This window comes from Zootoca vivipara, chromosome 8, assembly GCF_963506605.1.
Source record: "Zootoca vivipara chromosome 8, rZooViv1.1, whole genome shotgun sequence".
NCBI lineage: Eukaryota > Metazoa > Chordata > Lepidosauria > Squamata > Lacertidae > Zootoca > Zootoca vivipara.
The window spans coordinates 87,026,333-87,048,916 of record NC_083283.1 but is presented as its reverse complement, the minus strand read 5'-3'; the positions used below and the strand labels follow the sequence as shown (position 1 = coordinate 87,048,916).

Here is a 22,584-nt window from a genome sequence, read left to right as displayed (position 1 = left end):
CAAGGCTCCATGCTGCCCTGGGCTCCTTTGGGAGGAAGGGTGGGAGGTGAATTTAATGAATGGATGCATGCATGCATTAAATACATGCGTGCATCCCATGGAGGGCACACACAATTGGGCCAGCACAACTTCATAGATTCATCTGGATTTATTTTGGCATAAGCTTTTGTAGACTAGAGCCCACCTCACCAGATGCTGAGCTGTAGCCCACGAAAGCTTTTTCCTTAATACACCCGAGACTCCTTGTGTATGTTGCTTCGCAAGATAACCAGATTATTCTGTTGGGGTTGTGCCCACTGAATCAGGGCAGTAAGTCTTCCAGCAGAAACATCATGGCTTGAAATCCCTTCTATTACTGGTAGCTGCACCCAGCACACCAGCTGCAATTATACCTGGGTGGAGATATGCTGTGGCAATCTCTCGCTGAGACTATTGCAATGTGTTGTATGTTGAAAACCACAGTTGGTTCAAAACGGAGCCACACGTCTGCAGACTGAGACTGAGTATTATAATACGCCTCTGACTATCAGCTGTGCTGGCTCCCAATCTGTTTTCAGGTTCAATTTAAAGTGCTGCTGTTTCAATCTTGAAACCCCTTTCCATTTTAGGATTAGGTTACTTGAAAGGGTGCCTTCTCCCCCATATGCTTTCCCATACTTTCTCTTCAGAAGCCCTGACCTGTCTGTCCCTACAGTGTCAGAAAGACACTAGGGAGAAGGCCCCCTCCATGATGCCATCCTGGCCATTGTATAGCCCCCTCCCCCATGAGGCTCTCCTCCATGGACTTTTCAGCAAAGACCTTCTCATTCACCCAGGACTTTTAAACAACTTCTTTCTCAGAGTTTCTATTTGGTTCACTGTGCCATGTCCTGCCAATGGAAGCCCTGCCCAAGGACTTCTGTTAGTGCAATGGAGCTCTCCCCTCTCATAGAATCATAGAGTTGGAAGAGACCACAAGGGCCATCCAGTCCAACCCCCTGCCAAGCAGGAAACACCATCAAAGCATTCCTGACATGTGGCTGTCAAGCCTCCGCTTAAAGACCTCCAAAGAAGGAGACTCCACCACACTCCTTGGCAGCAAATTCCACTGTCGAACAGCTCTTACTGTCAGGAAGTTCTTCCTAATGTTTAGGTGGAATCTTCTTTCTTGTAGTTTGAATCCATTGCTCCGTGTCTGCTTCTCTGGAGCAGCAGAAAACAACCTTTCACCCTCCTCTATATGACATCTTTTTATATATTTGAACATGACCTCTTCTCCAGAACCTTCTCTTCTCCAGGCTAAACATACCCAGCTCCCTAAGCCATTCCTCATAAGGCATTGTTTCCAGGCCTTTGACCATTTTGGTTGCCCTCTTCTGGACACGTTCCAGCTTGTCAGTATCCTTCTTGAACTGTGGTGCCCAGAACTGGACACAGTACTCCAGGTGAGGTCTGACCAGAGCGGAATACAGTGGTACTATTACTTCCCTTGATCTAGATGCTATACTCCTATTGATGTAGCCCAGAATTGCATTGGCTTTTTAAGCTGCTGCATCACACTGCTGACTCATGTCAAGTTTGTGGTGTACCAAGACTCCTAGATCCTTTTCACATGTACTGCTCTCAAGCCAGGTGTCTCCCATCCTGTATTTGTGCCTTTCATTTTTTTTGCCCAAGTGTAGTACTTTACATTTCTCCCTGTTTAAATTCATCTTGTTTGCTTTGGCCCAGTTGTCTAATCTGTTAAGGTCATTTTGCAGTGTGATCCTGTCCTCTGGGGTATTAGCCACCCCTCCCAATTTGGTGTCGCCTGCAAACTTGCTCAGGATGCCCTCAAGCTCATCATCCAAGTCTCCTTCTCCATGTCCCACCAAAATTGGCTCATGGGGTCAGGAGAAACCCCCCAAAAGTGCACAGGGGAGGAGAGAGGAAATCTTTACACTTGGCAAACTGACATGCTTGTGCAGACCAAACATTCCACCCATTGTGTTTTATTCTATAATCCAAGCTGCTAGCTTATTTTATTTCCCCCTTTACTAGAAAGGGAAGTTTTTATGCTGCATTTTATTGTCTTTGTATTTTTAACTGTTGTATTTTTGTACTTGAGTGTCACCTCTCATTCCAGTCCAGAGAGCATATGTTGATGGACAAATTAAGGGTGATCTTTTATTAACCTGCTCTCTCAGAGCAAAGATTTCTAGTTGTGCAAAGGGACCTTCCCTCGTCTCTTCCCCCTACGTGCACCCCAAACCACCAGTGAGTGATGGAGCTACACAGCAGGAGAAGAGGGGAGGAACATTCAGCTGTGCAAGCAGAAATCCTTGAGCTGATAGAATGATTGCCTTAGCACTAGGTTAGATTCCACCCTCAGCAGGAAACAGGACAATTCAAGCCCTGGCCTTGCAGTGGTAGGGGCATGGCGGACTGCTGGAGAAATTACTATGCCTTCAGCCCCATCACTCATGTCAGCCAGGGCAGAAGGTTAAGTAGGCAGGCAAATAGCTGGCCCATTCTGGAGCTGGTGCAGCAGCAGGGCCCAAATGAAGACTGATGTTGCCAAGTGGACAGTGAGGCTGGCTTAGGGTCCAGGGGATCCTGGGCTGGCTCAGTCATTCCCCACCATGTCCCACTTCAGAGCTTTTTGTAGTTGCACCCACACATTCAGCAGGTGGAATGAGAAACTCCAAGCCCAAGAAGTGATGATGCATCAGCTGATGGAAGTTTGCAGGGTGCCAATCCACACACCCCAGCCTGGCACAAAGGAGGTTTGCAGACTAAAGAAGCAAATAAGAAAGATGGAAGGAATTTCACGAATGCTCAAATACTGGGTGATGCATGTAGTGTCCTAGTTTTAAAGCCCAGTGTAGGAAGAATCTGAAACCACTGAAAATAAAGATCTCAGGCCCATTAGAATTACTGTAAATGGAAAGATTTGCAGGCTTCAAACTATGTGGGGGCAGCTTCTGGCTCATGGAGCTTAATTAATGGCACAACTCTATTTTATATTATTTATTTTATTGAAATATTTATAATCTCCTATGTGAGTTTGTGTCCCCTAATATTTTTAGGTGCACAAGCGTGGAGCTTTGGCTACATGCATAAGGTCTCACCTTTGCATCTTAGCACAAATGTAACAATTCCTACCTCTTAATTGAAAGGTCTCTCTCTCTCTCTCTCTCTCTTTTTAACATGCTTTAACCACTCTGATTGTACTACACCTGATTCATACATCCCAGCAGTGATGTAGTATTGTGATATAGTATTGCCAGTCTACATTGCAATACTGGAGCTACCAGCCGCACGTCTTTCTGAAATGCTGTCCTGCTGAGAGGGAAGATGGTGTTTGAATGGGAAGGACCAAGATGACTGAATTCACTTTAAGGCTTCATATCTAGATGCAGACCTCAGTGCTGTGGAATTGTGCATGAGGGGAACCAGCTTCTTCTCATTGGTGAGATGCAAGAATGGGGGTGTTAAAAACACACTCTAGAGTGTAATTAACTCATGTTCAATTATTTTCATACACACTCTAAGGGGCAAATAATGATATAGTTCACAAATGCTTATACACCTCTTGATGTATCTTTTAACCATTGCATGTTTGCTGCTTTGCAGCTTAGCTCACCCCTTTCTGGTGTTTGATCTGTGAATGCTATTTTACACAACTACCACCAAATATGAACATACACGTGAGAACTGATTATAAGTGTTTCCTGTTCCCAATACCCAATGGACCTTCAAAAGTGCCCAATAAATTTAGGAGCCTGAACACAATGGACCTATGGTGTTTCCCCATCCTCTGAGAACACAGCATTGTTGTGAGTGTGTAGGTAACAGAGGACAGAATCTAGCCAATAGAATCACAGAATTGTAGAGCAGGAAGGTACCCCGGAGGGTCATCTAGTCCAACCCCCTGCAATGCAGGCACCTCAACTAAAGTATCCATGACAGATGGCCATCCGATCTCTGTTTAAAAGTCATTCCACTGTCGAACAGCTCTTACTGTCATAACATTCCTGATGTTTAGTTGGAACATACCCAACTTGCTCAACCGTTCCTCATAAGGCTTGGTTTCCAGACCCTTGATCGTCTTAGTTGTCCTCCTCTGCACATGTTCCAGCTTGTTAATGTCCTTCTTAAATTGTGCACCCAGAATTGAACACAGTATTCCAGGTGTGGTCTGACTAAGGCAGAATAGAGTGGTACTATTACTTCCATTGATCAAGACACTAGACTTCTGTTGATGCAGCCTAGAATAGTATTAGCTTTTTTGCTGCTGTATCACACATGTTAAGCTTGTGGTCCACCAAGACCCCTAGAACCTTTTCACATGTACTATGGGCAAGCCAGGTTTTCTCAGTCTTATATTTGTGCAGATTTATGTCAAATCTATTTCAGGCGTAGTGACTTAAGCATGTGCTGAACTTCTCTTGTTGCAGTAGATAGGGCTCTTTTAATAGTGATTTATTCCCTTACTTTGTGTTTTATAGAAATTTCTTTTAAAACACATGCAGCATACCCTGTAAAATTAAAATAAGAGATACCTTTCACTCTCCTGAAGTACGATAAATTATGTGCAAAATTAACCTGGTATTTCCTTGGTTACTTATTAACCATAGTTCATTTAACAGAATCAATATTTCTGGGGAAGAAGTAAACACTTACCACACTGGCCCCTCTTTTTCCTTTACCTTTACAACCTGAATTTTTTTATAAAAAGGGTGGGGGGGGGGAAGCATCTGCCTGGAAACCAAAGGAGAACGAGGGACCGTGCCTGTTATCTTGGGGATATGCAAAGCACATTTTATTTCGCCTTTTATCTCTCCAATTGTATGTTGATCCCATACATATAGATTGATTTTGCACAGGTAGATAATGAAAAGTCAAGGGGGAAAATTTACACAACGGCACTCAGCATCTCAGCTCTCTATTGGTATATAAATTGGTTTATTATTTCATTCTCTTAAAGAGAGCACTTTAAAATATAGCATGTTTAAACATAAATCGATTTACCATTCATACGCCTTTTCCCCTTTGTAATTTCCACAGCATTTTGGGAAGTTAATTTCAAAGATATTTACATGTAAACATGATCTTGTTTATTCCTACCTCTCTCATCCATCACCTTCTTCCTATAGTCAAGGCTCTCATGTGAAATATCTGATAGGATGACAACGGCAGCTGGAAGCCCAGAACACGTAAGTGTTTCTCTCTCCATTTGATGATACCTTGCGAGCCATTCACCGTAATTCACCGTAAGTGCTTTGCTTTTAGCCAGTGTAACCTATATTCAGGGTGGCAATTCCAGTGGAGAGGGAGGGCCTGTAGGCTTGGAGCAAAAACAACAACAGAAACCCCAAACAGAAATGAAAGGAAACATGATTAAAAAACATTTTCTGGACATTTGGTGGCACACATTTTGGCTGCTGCAGCTTAAAGCAATTAATTCAGGATACTGACATTAACTCTCTAGCTCATTGACAGCTTGGAGCTGGGACTAAAAATGCTAGTTCTCCAGGGAAAAGAGGCGGCTAGCTGGTTCTTTTTCTGGACTGTTTGCTTATAGGCCCAGAGAGCAATCTTCCTTGCAGAATGAAATGCAAGGACACAAACAATGTCCCAGGGAGAGAATGGGAGATGGGAATGAACAGTTTGAACTATTTGCTCAGCAGAAGGGCAGCCACAATTGCCGGCCAATGGCTTTCCCATGCATCAGCCAGGGCTTCTTAGCCTCTTTTGTTGTTCTTCTACTTCCTTTAGCCAGATAAGAACACAGCTGCAGAGATTCCAGCTAACTTTGGGCCTGGATTTATTCACATAAGTCTCCATTCATCTTTACTGTATTTATTTGTTGCATAAGTTTCTGTCCTATTTCTTTGAAATGTGGGTTTCATTTTCCCACTCCGAAATGAGAACTATATTCTGTAAAAGAAAAGAAAAAAGAATTTGCAACTTCTTGTCATATTTGTGCTACTTCCCATTTCCTTTGCTTTCTCAAAGAGATGGAAGGAGTCACAGAGAGGTTTTAACCAGATCCCCCACTAAAATTGCTTAGTTAGTGTTCCAGCCAAAGTTAAGCAATATCAATTTTGTCAATTTTGAGTGAGTAGTACACAGTCTCCGCCATTTACAGGGTTTACCTGGGGATGGATCAGGCCCATTCTGCATGTTTACGCAGATCATTTCATGAAATGTGCATTAGAGTGCAGGTTTAGGTCCTCAAGATTCCGGTTAATTGTTCTTTGTTTAGTTCTAAAAAAAATGTCTGTAGGATGGAAAACACTTTCAATGCCACGCTACCATACTGCGTAGGAATGCAATGGGATTTCAGCAGTGCACTATTTTGTGCTTCATTGAAAAAGCAAAGAGATTGCAGAGGTGGTTACACGGCAATCAGATAAAATTATCCTGAAGAATAATAATCATATGTGGTGTGAAACATGCAGTGTAAGGTCTCAAATGGTCCTCCCTCCTGCTCAATAATTGTCAGCACATAAAAAACACCCACATGATAGCTTATATATACACACAGACATTTATAGAACTGTCACATATAATGCTTCCACATATGCAACATAACTTATCACAGATACATATACACAGGGTTATATAAAAAACACAGGGTTCACATATAGAAAACTGAATTAATTTTGGGGTATTAAAAATGTAAATGTCCCAAGTACCCATGCAGTGCCACCTGTTTGTGAATGAATGGTATATGTGCATTTACATCTTTTAAAAGATTTATATGCAGTTTTTCATGAAAAATGCCACTGCAGTGTGATATGGGCACATTCTTCCACAATAATGCAGGACCAACAGCAATGAAAGTATCTGCACATCACCCACAACTGGGGAAACCCAACCATTTACATCTATGTAAATGGTTACGTGTGAGTATTATGAGAGTTGTTACCATATTTTGCTATTTTAATTCTGGTCTTTTCTCAACCACAATTTAAAATGTAACATGCGAACTTTTTGCATGAGTGGACTTGTGCAAGTGGTCTGACTTCTGTGTTAGCTTTTTATATTTGGTCCTGAGTATCTGATCTCTGGTCAGATCTGCATGGAGTGCTTAAATACTAAAGTTATGTGGAATGAAAACCAGGGAAATTGCCTTTCATGTAAACCAACATGAGAAGCATTTGTGCTGATTTCTGTATAGGTTTCCATGTCATTGCCCTTAAAGCTGTACTTCTATAGTATCACCAATGTACAGTGCTTTACAGCATAACATCAGTGAAAGCGATAGGGCTCTCCTTCCTCCAAATTTAAATCCCAGATATCCTGTTAGAAGATTAATTAAACTTGAATGAGTGTAGAATGAGGTAGAAAGTCATTTTTTAAAAGCAACAAGAGAGTGATTTAATGTGAACAAATTGAACATTCTCAGTCAATGTGCAACCTCACAGGAAACACAATGTTTGCACATCACTTTTTCCAGTGCAAAACCTCTGAAACTGCAGGGATTTTTCCTCTACTGGGTGGTCAGGAGGCAAGGCTGAAAGGCAAAAGGACTCCTATTGTCCTCTGCTGTGTCTTAACAGCTGGCCTCACGTGCCTCTAAAAAGAAGAAAGCACCTGTTTATCTCGTTATCCCCTGCTTCTATGAGCACCAAGCTACCCCCACAGAGATAGGGTCCTTGGCTGGTGGGGGGAGGGGTATCTCTAAAAGTGCTTTGAAAGCCCCCACATCAGCCTTGATCCAGATACAGTCATACACTGATCAAGACATTGTTTCAGGATGCTCACTTCCAATATGGCTGGAAATCTTTGCCCACTCTATCTATGTCACTACATCCTGAGTAGTCTTGAAGACATATCCAGTCTGAGCAGGGGATTCCCATTCAGAAACACAGAGGCAAAGGTGTTCATGATTGTCACGTTACACAAACTGGACGAAGAGAGTCAAGCCTAGAATGGCAGTTGGCAGTTACACTTTGGCAGTTGGGATTTGACAGTTACAGCCTGCCTTGTCACATGACACTCCCCCAAAGACCTTGAGAGCAGTAATATAAACATATTTATAAATATAACTTATTTATATACTTTTATCTACAAGATTCAGCTTTGCAATCAATTCACTATGTTGTACCCCAGGGAACGCTTTTGTAAATAAATCAGACAAATTATCATGTGATTGACAATACACTAACGTAATCACATTATGTTTTATATAATCTTTAACACTGAAAAACTTAATGTTTCGCACGTGTTGAAGTGTTCCCTGAATTAGCGATTGCGATACAAGCTTGATTATCCTCATAGATTTTCACAGGCTGTTGTACTTTATATTCCAAATCATGTAATACATGTATGTACCATGTGACTTCGCTACACGCTTCTGATAATGCAGAAAATTCTGCCTCACAAGTTGATGTGGCAACAAAACCTTGCTTTTTCGATTTTCAACCAATTAGTGAATTTCTAAACATAACCACTAATACGCTGGTTGACTTTCTTGTGGATGGACAATTTGCGAAATCACTGTCCACAAACACCTGTAAATCATTTGAATTAGATGCAAATTTTTTTACACTTATTCTGTGTACCCTTCAAGTATCTCAGAATTCTCTTAACAGCAGCCCAATCATTTAAACTAGGCTTACTCACGTTTCTGCTTAGAATACCTACACTAAAAGAAATATCAGGCCTTGAACAGTGGCTCAGGTACAAAAGAGAGCCTATTACTTTCAGTCTTTTGAAAATCTATAGTCATAGGAGTTTGTACAGCATTACAATTCTGCATTTCTAGCTTTTCGAGCAGATCTTTAATCTTTCGCTCTTAGCATATTAAGAAACTTTCATCTGCTTCTCTGCATATTTGAACCCCTAAATAATGACTTATTGGTCCTAGATCTTTCACTTCACTTCATTATTTTCCCAACTGTTTTGCTATCTTTTGAATTTTGCCTGTGGAACTACCTGCTAGCATCAAATCATCTACAAAAATCAAAACCAATATATAATCATTGCCTGATCCTTTTGTATACAAACAAGAATCAGCAATACTTCTTTTAAATCCAAGATTTAAGAGTTGTGTGTTTATACAATCGTTCCAACATTTAGCAGTTTGCTTAAGACCATAGACAGCCTTGTCTAATTTCCACACTAAATCATTCCCTTCCTCAAAACCTGGTGGTTGTCGCATGTATATCACCTGGTCCAGAGGAGCATTTAGATATGCAGAAGTAATATCATAATGACTCACTTCCAGTTTCTTGTCAGCTGCAACAGACAAAACAAGCCTCACTGATTCTGCCTTTGCAGAGGGCGCAAAAAGCTCATCATAGTGAATTCCTGGCTTTTGTGCAAAACCTTTTGCTACCAGTCTAGCTTTAAACCGTGTATCACCAGATACCCGAGTCTTTCTTTTAAAGACACATCTGCTAGAAATTAAATTTTTTAAAGGCAACTTAATGGGCGTATGAGATAGGGTCGATAAGACCTCACTTAACATCGCAGGCTGCTTGAGGAGAGGCTCCCTTCTGATCCTGCTGGGAGCCTCTCCTCACCCCTCGAAAGGGCCACTTAACCCCACAGGATGTGGCAGGGTGACTCCTGAAACACTCATCACAAACATGGGAATACCTACATCCCTGATGCTGGCAGGACCCCTTATTGTATTCCCAACAAATAAGGTGCCTCCCTGCTTTCTTAATAGCTTGCTTGGATTTTGGCTGCTCAATGGACTTACTCTCGAAATTTGGAGAGACATAAGTAGTCCACACATCAAGATCTTTACGATCCCATGGAGCATAAGGGATCCTGGCGGCCCGACGACGAAAACTCTCGCCGTAGCTTATAGCTGCCGCCTCACTGGCCAATGCAAAGGCTTTACGCACCAAAGATTGAAAAATCCACAGGTGCAAACTTCTCTAGGGGTAAGCTGCAGAAATAACCCCATAGAAACCAAATGTAACAGAAACAAATACAGTGGTACCTCTACTTACGAATAACTCTACTTACGAATGTTTCTACTTACGAATGGAGCTCCGTCTGCCATCTTGGATGCGGTTTAGATAGGATTTTTTCTACTTATGAATTTTTAGATGGGGTTGCTTTGACTTACATTTTTTTTCTCCCAATGCATTCCTATGGGATTCAACTTACATTTTTTTTGACTTATGAATGTGCCTTCGGAATGCATTAAATTCGTAAGTAGAGGTATCACTGTATACTGTGAAATTCCCTGAAATGAGAGGTAATCAGATAAAATAAAAATATTTAAGGAGCTAAGGATATCAGAAAACTAATAGTAACGACTGATATAGAAATAATTAACGAAAATAATCAAAGCCTTAACGGAATGCCGGCTACAACCTCGTTTCACTGCGATTAACAGTTTCCTCAGAAGGAAATTGAAAGAACTGTATTTTCAATAAACATCATTCAAAAATAAAGAGTAAGGAAACACTAATTTTGCATATTAAAGACCTAATATGCAGGCAAAAAAGGGGATTCAAATTAAGCTATATAGCTTTCTAAAAAAGTCAAAGCCTGGGCTATGCCAACACCATTCAAAGATAAAGGGCAATAAAATTTAGATTTTGCATTCTCAAGGCCTGAAACGTAGGCAAACAAGGGGTTCTAATTAAGCTATATAGCTTTCTGAAAAACTCAAAGTCTGGGCTGCAAGAGCTCCATGATCTAATGTTTCGCAAAGATCATGGAGTTCTCGCAGCCCAGACTTTGAAACATATCCTGACACGGGAGAAGTATTAATATCCTGCTAATCCAAGAGGATTCCTGCAGCAAGGGAGATACGCCGCCTCTTTAACAATCTTCTTCAGATTACCAGGTGCTGTTAATGACAAAAACCATACTCAGGCTGTATCAACTGCAATGTTCCTAGCTCCCTTCCCTTAATTGTTAAGGGGTATTAGAAGCTCAGAGAAGCAAATGTCCTTCTGTCTCCTTTCCTCACTCCATAAGATGTTCCTGCCGCAGCTCATGATACTGTTGTCCAGGGCTGGCTGAAGACGTTTTGGCACCTAGGGCAAACCACAAATCTGGCCAGGAAAGGAGGGGTGAGTGAAGAGTTACATCTGAAATAAGGTACTCACTTCTTCTACCCCTTCATAGGTGCCAACTTCCTGAGGCCCTGCTGTGTGCCTGAGCACCCATAAAATTCCCCATGAAGGGGCTGGGCACCCACGGCCCCAGGCACCCACAGTTGTGTAGCCAAGTTGTCACTCCTGTACCTCTTTTTCCTTAGAGCTTTCTGTCTACTCTGCCCATCTCAAGGATTGGAGAAGTTCAGCCAATCAGTTACTGCCAGAGGCTTCATTACCATTGCCACGTCTCCATCAGCTAGCAGATTAAACTCCTGATTGGTGGAGGGGGGGGTCTCTTTGCTTTTTTAATGGGGCATTTATACTTTCAATTTCTTCAAATGTGCTGCCAAAAAAGGGTTCCCCTGTACGTTCTTATGATATAATGTGCCTTTTCTGTTTTAGGAATTAAGCTGAAGTGGCATTGCTGGCTCCACAGTCAAGGACTGTGCAGCAAGAGGCCAAGTCTTGAGTACCATTCTGAGCACACCTGACTTTTGAACTAAGCAAAGGTATGCAACGTCAATGTGATTTCTGAGAGAGAATGTTTGCAGCACACTGCAATTAAATACGGCTTAGTTGATGCATTGCTGAATGATATATGAGTAAAAACAATAGTCCTGAAGCAAGGCTTTGGTTTTAGATGATGCACCCATGTGTCATAGCAGGCTTTACCTGTCAGACAAGTGGGGTGCATGTGGGATGCATTCCTTACACATGAGAAATGTCACAGTGGCTATGAGAAAGTGTGTATCTAACTCGAAGATGGAACCCACATTGCTCTAGAAAGCACAATTCTGAACTATAGCTAGAAAAAAGTCATGTTTCTTTGAGACTGTACATACTGAATGGAGACTCTACATTACCCAGAGCATGTACAAAATTCAGTCAAGCTTTGCACATTCCACAACACTTTATGTATATTGACCAGGAAATGTGCACAATTCCCTCTTCATGGGCAGACTAAGGGCACATTCCCCTTGAGGCCTGGTGAATTCATACAATGACTCATTGCTATGACTATTAGCTGTTCACTTTACACACACCCCTCTAACATATACATAGACACATCACATTCTCTCTCATGCATACACATATTTGACTTTAATGCTACATGATTATAAAGGCACCCCTTTCTCAGCGCATAGCACAGAAGCACAGCAAATTTCCCATGGAAGAAAAGAGTGATCATCCTCCATGGTTGGCTCCCTTGTTTTCCATGTTGCAAACTGAAAAGCGGCTCCCTTTGTCTAGTCTCTCAAATTCACAAACACCAACTTGAGAAAAAGATGGGGGGCGTTCACGCGATGACACACACACGGTGCAGGGACATAGAGGTGATGGAGGAGCCAGGGGGCAGTATGGCTTCAATGGTTGGCGGCTTGTCTTCTCTGGTGCTCAGTTTCCTCCTCCTCCTCCTGCCACCACCACCACCAGCTGCTTCTCCCCTCCTTTCCTTCCATGGCAGGAGGAGGAAGAGGAGGGGCCACCAGGCTCTCCCTGTTGTACTTGGCTCTGCAATAGGCCTCCTCTGCAACTGATTCTTCTCAACATTGAGGGCCTCTTAGAGTTGGTACCTATGCTCAGGCTGGAGGGGCAATCTGGTTTGGAAGCTGTTTTTTATAGTTGGGAAGTATCTCCTGACCAGCTGAGGCCTGTTTATGCAAGGGATTTTCCTTGGCTGATAAGCCTAGTCTTCTTGCAGCTAATTCATTCCTTTAGTCAGAGTTTGGGGGTAACACCTAAGTTGAATTCTCACCTGACATTTCTCAGGTCACCATTCTAGAAAAGGAGAGATCACATGGTGAAGAGGATGATGAAGCAAAGCAACATAACCAATCATATTTTGCTCCATGCTGATATCATTGGAATAAGTGAATACTTATCTGCCCTTTCACAGTAAACATCATGAAATCACTGAAAGGAGAGGTGCCTTTCAACCTTGATGGAATATAGAAATTGTCCCCTCTGCGTCAGCCCTTGTAGATACTTATGTAAAAAGTTATGAGAAGTCTGGGTGCCTTCTAATCCTGTCATGACAAGATCATGCTTATTTATAAGCCCTGAATATAAGGAAGGATACCTGTATCAGCACATTTATATTTTTGATAGAGGGTTAGGTAGAAAATAAAGCCATAAATCATGTGACCAGTGTGTCAGTCATATCATTCTAAAGAGCTAGTTGATGACAAGGCAAAACCTGCTTATTTACTGAGGCATGAGGAGAGTAAGCTTCTTATTTATTAAAAAAAATCCCTTCCAGTTAGCACCTTAGAGACCAACTAAGTTTGTCATTAGTATGAGCTATCGTGTGCATGCACACTTCTTCAAATACCTTCTTCAGATGCACACGAAAGCTCATACCAATGACAAACTTAGTTGGTCTTTAAGGTGCTACTGGAACGATTTTTTATATTTTGTTTCAACTATGGCAGACCAACACAGCTATCTACTTGTAACTTTCCATCAAATTCATGCTCAAAATGTCTAGTGGTGTAATTCCTTCTTAAAATCTCCTGTGACACTGAACAGCACAATTCTCATATGTATGTTTTAGAAGGGTTTGAATCCCTGTGATGGGGTGAGCCCCCATTGTTCTGTCCCAGTTCCTGCCAATGTAGCAGTTCAAAAGCACACCAGTGTGAGTAGATAAATAGGTACCACTGCAATGGGAAGGTAAACTGCGTTTCCGTGCATTCTGGCTTCCATCACAGTGTTCCGTTGCACCAGAAGCAGTTTAGTCCTGCTGGCCACATGATCCGAAAAGTTGTCTGTGGACAAACGCCAGCTTCCTTGGCCTGAAGCAAGATGAGTGCTGCAACCCCATAGTCAAGTTTGATGGACTTAACTATCCAGGAGTCCTTTACCTTTACCTTTTACCTAGTCAATGCATAGATTTATGTGCAGCCTGGGAAGAGGAACCACCAGAAAGACCTGCCATCTTCCTGTTCTTTTCCACTGCACCAAATACCACTTCCATGTTACAGCCCTTCCCCTTCTTCAGGAAGGAAAGATCTTTGGTTCCTCTAGGATGGTGCAACATTGAACAAGTTTGTGCAGCTCCTAGAAAGACAAGCTGGATGTTCTTGTTTTTGGGCCAGTCTAAAAGAGTTTTCCACACAGACTGCAAAACAAGGAGAAGGTTGGAATGGGGATCCAAACGAGGCAAATGAGAGAGAATGGTTGAAAGAAAAGAGGGCCGGATCAAGAGCGAGGGCAGAGAGTGAGAGGGAAAAGATCAACTGGATCCAGCAGGTGGAAATGACACTTTCCTCAAAACATATCTTATGCCGCTCTCTTTTTTAAAAATGTGAACTTAGCTAATTGAGAGTGAAGCAACCCTTACTGACACAACTCTCTTGTCCCATTAGAATCCTTTAGTCTGTGGATATGAAATATGATTAAAATTTTTCTTGCTCCATTTTAACTGATTTCTATCAACCTGGGGGGCAAACAAACAGTCACAATTGTGGTTTTGGTAGTTGGCTTGTTGACATGCTTTGTAATGAGAATGCAAAGAAAAGAATTAACAGCACCCCCACCGCTGAAGCCTCAGGAACAAATAAGTGCTGTGGACTTTATTGCCCTCTTACACTGGGTGGCAATGATACGGAAGAAAATGAATAAAGTAATTGACTCTCTCCAGAAAATGTTGGTGCTTTCATGAAAACAAATCTGTGCTGTTTCTTGCCAGCTCTGCCTGTAGGTGCTCATTCACAAACACAATTGATGGAATAAATGCATTCAGATCTCTTAAAAGACACGTGACTTCCAGACGAAGCACCTGGGACTTCAGAGAAAATAAAAGGTTCAAAGCTTGTCTGTGATCACAGGCTTTTGGGTTTGATCCAGCACAATGGAGTCAACCGCAACGGCCCCATTGTCTTTGAGGATGCAAGTGCAATACCAGCGCACAAGCCTTTACATGACCCTTAGGCAAGTTATTTATAGTCTCCATTGCAACTCTATTCTACCTCTGACAGGCAGAAGGCTGCCCTGCCTTAACGGTTGGGCAAAGTGGCCCTTTCTGGGTCAGGAACTCAGCTCTTTGAGGGTCTCCAACTGTGAGCCTTGAAGAGATGGTAGAGAGCCAGCTGGATGAGGCTGTGCATTTTATAGAGCCATGAAAGGTTTCCTTAACAGAGGCTGACATTCTGTATTATACTGTAAGCAAAATGACATACCTTCATGTATCCTTCTGCCTCTTTGGGGTATAGAGCCTTGTGAATAAAGCAGTGGTTTCCAAACTATGTTTTTGGAGGGCATTGGAGCCAACTCCTTGGGGCCAAGTCCCTTAGCCCCCCTTAAAATATTTGAGTGGGCCACGACCTCCCAAGTTGATGGGCATTGCCATTCAAATGGTGTGTGCGCACTGTGTCTTGTGATCAAGTGTGTAAGCTTTTAGAGGTCTGTTAATGAAAAGATCTGTAACGACCATCTTCCCTTAATAACTGCTTGCCCACCCCTACCAATCTGCCCTCACAAACTGCAGCTTTGGAGGAGATTGGGGTGTGTTCTAGGTTGAGTCATCATGGATAACAGGCCCGGCCAATATCTCACAAGAATCGTGCTTAAGAACACTAGCCCAAATCCTGGGCAGCACAGGACAATGTGTTGGGGGTTCCTCAGTAGGCAAGTCAATATGGAAAGGGTACTATGAAGAGGGGACGTTTGAAAATACTTTCTCTACAGAGAAGATTGGGGGCACTTTAAAAAGCACTGGCATTTGCTGCAGAACTTTGACTCTACTTTCCCCTCCTCCAAAACAGGGGTAGGTGGCCACTGCAAGTGCTGCTGGCCTTAAATGATTTTCTGGTTCAGGTAGAGCAAGGGAGATGCATGATCTTAGCAGCAGACAGCATCTTCTGGGAGAGCGGAAATAATGGGGAGTGGAGAAACATGGCCACTGTTTCATTTCAAAGGGTTGGAGTGGAGATAGGAGCAGCCTACCACCACACATTAAAATGTTAAATAAACAGAAAAGCAGATGTTTCTGCAGCTCACTGCTAAGGAAATCACATCTGCATCACATGAACTGGTTTGGGGTTCCTAATACCCCAGGACAAGGCAACAAGCTGGCTGCTCCCTGCATTTGCCATCTTCACGTGGCTGTGAAGTGTTTGCTGTAGTCCTAAATTACACTCGCACTGTTCAGCCCAGATTAGCTCCCAAAGCACCACACTGCAATTATAATTCAACACAAAGGGATAATATATTAGGAGTCTCTTTTGGCTCCTCCAGTTGACCATATAATGCAGGATCAGGGCTGTTCCACTGCGAGCTAGACTGCAAGGCTCATTAGCAGTAAAGGTCCTTGTGATCCACAAGGATTTCATCATCAGATTATTGCTTCCTGCTCTCCTCCTTGGGAGGAATAATCAGGGCCGGCCCTACGTGCAGGCTGGGTGGCGCCGGGCACCACGGCACCGGCCCACCAGGAGGGCGCCGCGAGCTGCGCCCACCCGCTGGCCTGCCGGCCTGCCGTGCAGCTGCGCCCACGGCAACCGCGCTGCGCCTCCCTGCCCGCCCGCCCGCCGCGCAGGGAAATGGGGTGGGAGGGCGCCGGAAGGATCCGGCGCACCACGGCGCCAGGGGCGCTTAAGATGGCCCTGGGAATAATAGTTGAGCATATTGTGCAGCCATAAAAATGGCTTATTGCATTTGCAGTAGCACCCAACTCAGATCACCCCAAGAGGCACATCCGTACTTTAGCTAACTTGAGAGGGCTGCTTCCTCACAGTTAATGGTTGGATCATTGGACCTTACTGTATATGCTTGCTTTTTATTCGTACACTGCTTGAAGCAACCCCTTTGCGGAGAAAGAAAGCAGGGTATACATTTGTGAATGAAACAAATATTTTAAGTGCTGGAAAGCCTTTTTTAAAAAAGCAGTGTTTCCTCTGTGTTTTCTTTTAAACCATTCTGTTACCCCTCTTTATCTTTCTGCACCCTAAAGCATGCACTTGATTCTTTCTCTACACTACTTCACAAAATGTTTGTCTGCATCCCTTTTCTGCTTAGTCATCCCTCCTTCTCTTCCCATCCCATAATGCCTGGTCTCTTCTCTGCGCCATAGCTGCCAAGTCTCCCGTTTTTCACGGGAAACCTCCATATTTAAACCCGTTTCCCACTGTTATCTCAAATAGAGAAAAATCCCGTAAATCTCCCGGATTTCCTACCTGCCAGGGAGGCTCCTTCTGCGCATGTCTGGACATGCATAGAAGCGACTTCCGGTGCCGCTCTGCCCATGTCTGGGCACTGGAAATCGGGCAGCGCCAGCACCGGAAGTTGCTTCTACGCATGCCCAGACATGCGTAGAAGCGACTTCCGGTGCCGCGCCGCTGCTGATCCCGAATTTTTCTTACCGGGAGTTGGAGGGTGTGCTCTGTGCTTCATAGCCTTCTTCGCCCTCTTTTCTTTGTGTCTCTCTGGACCACCACCAAGTCTCTACCCCACTAGTTCTCCACAGGTCTGTCTGTGTCATCGTTTCTCAACTACCCCACTTATTTTTTCTGCATCCCAGAGGTTATTCTGCTCCAGCATATGTCTCCTGATCTCTGCTCCCCTCCCCCTCTTCCATTTCCCCACCCCACCAAACTTTAAGCTATCTTCTTCTTGTGCTTCCCACTATGCAGTTCCTTTCCTTTCTGCACCTTCATGAAAAATGCAGTGGGGAAAAGAACAACTGCACCACGCTAATACGCAGCCAAGAATAAGTCTGACTTAATTCCTAGTCTAAAAATGGCAATAGGTATCTTCCAAAATGTCTGATAATCTGGCTATTCTGATTAGTGTGCTTGTTGAAGCATCTGTCCCACGTGACCTCCTTTCAAGTAGCTCAAAGTCATTGTTTTAATAATAATAATAATAATAATAATAATAATTTATTATTTATACCTCGCCCATCTGGCTGGGTTTCCCCAGCCACTCTGGGCGGCTTCCAACAGAAGAATAAAATAATCGATTAAAGATTAAAAGCCTCCTTAAACAGCGCTGCCTTCAGATGTCTTCTAAAAGTCTGAATATCTAAAACTAGCTGGCCCGGCCATGCGTTGCTGTGGCTCAGTCTGTTAAATGGACCCTCAGAGTCCCCCTTCAGTCTCCCCTCACCTTCAGAGTCCCCCTTCATTTTCTTGAAATGTTTTACGTATGTTCTGTTTACACAGGCTCATCCCTGTGACTCCTCCCACCCTCTTCAGACCCATGAGCTATCCCACCCCCTCTTCCCCCCACCCAGGCGAGCCCCCACCTCCACTCGGCCCAGTCTGGAAAGCCGAGCCGAGATGCTGTGGAGAGGGAAGCTTTCCTAGGTGCAGTACCAGTGTACCGCTGTTTTGCAACCTCTTCTGTGCTCCCAGCATGCACTTTTGCCTGATTTGTGAGTTCTGGGGTTTTTACCTGGCTCAGGTGCGACATCTGTCTACGCAAATTCGCTTGGGATATTGTGTCAAAATTTGAATGCTATTGGTCAAGCGGTTTTGTTGAGCATCGGAAATGAACCAACATACCCGGTTTACATTTATATATACAGTATATAGATCAATAACCAGCCCTCCCTCATTTTTCAAGGAAATTATGCTGGCAGTATTTTTTCTCCTGTAGGTTACCTTCTATAATTGAACTGCTAGGGATGTCTGTCTTATAAAGAGAAAGCTTAGTTTATCCCAGCCTTTGATGAGTTTGAGAGAATGTCTGATCAATTAACATTTTGGGATTAAAGTGGACTAAAAGACCCAGGGCAGTCTCGAGCAGGTTGCGCCCCCTGGAGCTGAGGGGCGGAGATTGCTCTGGCGCCTCTGCCCTCGCAGGGTGCAGCATGGCTTCCGCGCGGCTATGCCGCGCAACGCCCTGACACCCCGCGCCACCAGGACTCTACCTAGATCCAGCCCTGAAAAGACCTGTCAACCTAGCAGTTCGAAAGCACGTCAAAGTGCAAGTCAAAGTGCAAGTAAATAAATAGGAAGCGCTCTGGTGGGAAGGTAAACAGCGTTTCCATGCACTGCTCTGGTTTGCCAGAAATGGCTTAGTCATGCTGGCCACATGACCCGGAAGCTGTACGCCGGCTCCCTCAGCCAGTAAAGTGAGATGAGCACTGCCACCCCAGAGTCGGTCACGACTGGACCTAATGGTCAGGGGTCCCTTTACCTTTAAAAGATCTAGAGGCACATCACATCCATAACAAAATGCTGTGGGATGCAAAGTCCAAACTGGCTTCACTGTTTGTTGAGCTATAAATGATGCCTATTTCTCTGGAGGTACTCTTTCCCATGATTAAATTCATATTTCCTTTTTATTGCCCCGCCCGGCCCGTATGTCAATTCAACTTTCCAGGGCATAAAGAGTTACGTACATCACTGTGCAACCCTAGTCATGTCTACTCAGAAGTAAGTTGTGCTATGTTCATTGGGAGTTTCTTCCTGGAACATGTGTCCTGGATTGCAGCTGCCAATTTATGGGATTGCAAATACCTCTGCATATTGAGGTGTGTAGAAAACGTACGCTACAGAAACTTCATTTACAGAATAACAAAATGGTACACATGTGGAAGAGCAGGGGAAAGCCACTGCTCTGGGTGTGCGTATATTGGATAAGCCAGTCATCTCTGATTCATTGGTTGAGGAGAACGACCTGCTGCCCAGTTTGCAGCACATAGGGAAGCCAAATGGAAATGGGCTCATTTGAGCTCATACTTTTAAATGCTCTAAAGGGGTACAACTAAAACATGCCTCCAACTTTAACTCAGAAAAAAGTGTGCCCCACTTAGCAGGATGTTTGGGAAACACTGTACCTTATGTTGAACAGCCCACATTGATATCAAAGGCAGCAACCATTTTGCTCTAATTGTTTCTTCAATTCAAATACGTTAATAAAAGACAACTGAAAATGTCAATTGTAAAACAATTTGCAATAAATTCTGCAATTTAATTTCCCTTCCCACCTGCCAAACCCTTCCTATTGCTTTTGAACAATTTGTTCCATGCCTAAATCATGACCTTCAGGCTTTGTAGAAAGTAGGCAAGGCGTCTGCCCGAAGGACTTCAAAGCAGAATCAAGGTGCCTCCAAAGCAACAATAGGCATGAACCATGACTTGCAAGGCGGCTCCTTCACCTTCCATTTCCCAGTGTGGTTTTTTTTTGTTGTTGTTAGTGCTACTTGAACCACAGACCTGGCAATTGAATGATGTTTCAGAAACTAAATGGGAATGCCCATGAAAGGTGACCTGCTTTGTGCTCATGACCAGAACAAGCAGAGCCCCAAAGTGCAAAACTTCACGCCCCAAGGTTGTTTCAGCAGTTTAATAACAACGTCTTCCTTGGGGTGGGGTATTTGCTTGTGTCCAAGTTTGATTTGAGCCCAGGCTGCAGGGTTGGGAGTTCCTGGTGAAAATCTTTAACTTACACATTGGGTTTGAGCAATGTTTTGATCACTCTTCAAATAGTCCACAATGACTTTGTATGCTGGTGGAAGCATTTGTGATGGATATACATATGCTAGATATGAATAGCTATGGCCTCAATGCAATCACCCTCTTTAGGTGACATGGCTTCTTTGCTTAAAAAAAAAGGAAAAACATTTGCTAATATTATAATTTGATTTCTATTCATTTTATTGTTGATCATGGAAAGACAAATATGCTTTTGTTAGAACTGCAAAACAATACAGCATTGTTTGTAGGGCTGGCACCTGAGGCAAACTACACAATAGCACGCACACACACACCCCCCAGGAACAAGTGGGGAGGAGATATTGAATAGGAGCCTGTTCTTTTAAGAAATGGTGAGAACACCGGAGAAAGCCAAAACAGAAGGTGCCTCAAAGAATCATAGACCAAATCAAAGGATCAAACCCCAATCTATTACGCATGTTTATGCATGTTTAGTCTGAAGTAAGTTTCATTGGGTTCAACGGTGCTTTCATTTAAAGACAGGAACCTGCTGTAACCCTGCTCAAAGGATGGGAGTCATTCTTGGGTGCCCTCCGGGCAGATAATTTGTAATAGCAGCTCACAAATTGTCAGCAGAAATGGTAAGTATCTTTTCAATGCCCACAAGTGGTATTTTGGATCATCTCACTTCTCATGTGCTCAGAGCTTTGGGAAACACAGAGCTCTATTGGTACAGAAAAGTACAAGCAGAGAACAAGCTTGACGAGGCTTCGAGGGAGCTCTGCTGTGACTTGGGGGTAAATTGCATTTTGCACTTTGACACAGGAGGGGATAGACACCTGAATCACCATGATTCACCTCATTATTTGCCCCCCCCCATCAATGCACAACCTATTATATATTCATTTTTCAGACTAATTATTGTTCAGAGTTAGTTCTTTATTTGGAGTATGATCTGTGTTGGCTTATTCACACATGCAGCTCACCTCATGGATGTTTTAGTCTTCTAGTTTTGGATTGGTTGTCACAAAACTTGCAAGGAGTCACTCTATTGCTCCATTGTTGAAAAAACAACAAGAGAGTCTTCTTTAAGAACCACAGATTAACTGTGATAGATAGAATAAGTCTTTACACTACCATAATTTAAAAATGAAAGAAGGACTCCTTAACCCCAGGGGTTTGCTCGAGTGCTTATTTGCTGACTCTCCCTTGAAAGTGTGATCTGACTCCATAGAAAAGCTGGGTGTGATGTGAGATGATGTTTGCTCTGTGGTGCCTCATTCACCTGTGCAAGTTGCCACCTGATGCTGCAGTCATTGATTGATGAGCACTGAATCATGAAGTTGGAGCCAGGCAATAAGAGCAATCTTGACTGCAGAGAGCCAGTGTAACTTACCCCAGGTCATATTCAGCAAAGTTTTACTTAGGGTAGACCCGGTGCTCGCATAAGGGCCTTAGACGATCTTTGAGTTTCTGCCCCATTCTTCTCTTATGAATAGTTCTTCTGTTTATTCCAGAGCAATTTGTCCACTACTCTTAAAACATGGGAATAGCATGAACTTGGGAATGGAGGAGAGACCATTGCTTTTTTGGGGGGGGGGGGGAATGCAAGTCCCCACCCTGAGCTGCCATGCCAGACTCCACCTCATCTCCCCTTCCCCATGGATTTGAGGTGGAGTCCAAGGTGCCAGTACTGTATTGGGTACTGAGTCTATAATGGGCACTGAGAAAGGGGTATTGGGCTTCACTTCCCCCAAATCTGTTTTGAGTCAGCCTTGTGGCAGCTCCTCATTTCAGTTAATGGAAAAGACTGGGACTGGCAGTGGCCCTCCCTCCCTCCCATCACTTGCCACATTTTGAATTTTGCTGGCCCTTTTTGGCACCCTTGAAAATTTGCCACTATAGGCAGTTGCCTAGTTTGCCTAGTGATTAAGCCAGCTCTGAACAGACCCATTGAAATTACTGAAACTTAGTCATGTTCATTAATTTAAATGTGTCTTATGCCCACCCCCATGATTTTTTTTAGGAGGCCAGGCCCTCTCAATGTTCAGAGGGTGTTCAGATCCCCCCCGTCTCCTCGTGACCTTGTGTGATGGTGCACGTGTGACGTCAGGATGCCGTGTTGGGCCCCTTCAGTCATCTTGAGAAGTTGGCGCCTCTGA

At 43.5% G+C, this 22,584-nt stretch overlaps 1 long non-coding RNA gene across 7 annotated transcripts in view; it reads left to right on the top strand.

Moving 5' to 3' along the window:
- LOC132592575 (uncharacterized) overlaps positions 1-22,584 on the top strand; it is a 92,428-nt gene that overhangs the window by 27,795 nt on the left and 42,049 nt on the right. For 2 of the 7 annotated variants that reach the window (XR_009558088.1, XR_009558082.1), the window contains exon 2: positions 3,216-11,548. This is a non-coding gene — a long non-coding RNA (uncharacterized LOC132592575). The remainder of the gene's footprint in view (positions 1-3,215; positions 11,549-22,584) is intronic. The other 5 variants (XR_009558086.1, XR_009558085.1, XR_009558084.1 and 2 more) reach the window with 5 other exon arrangements.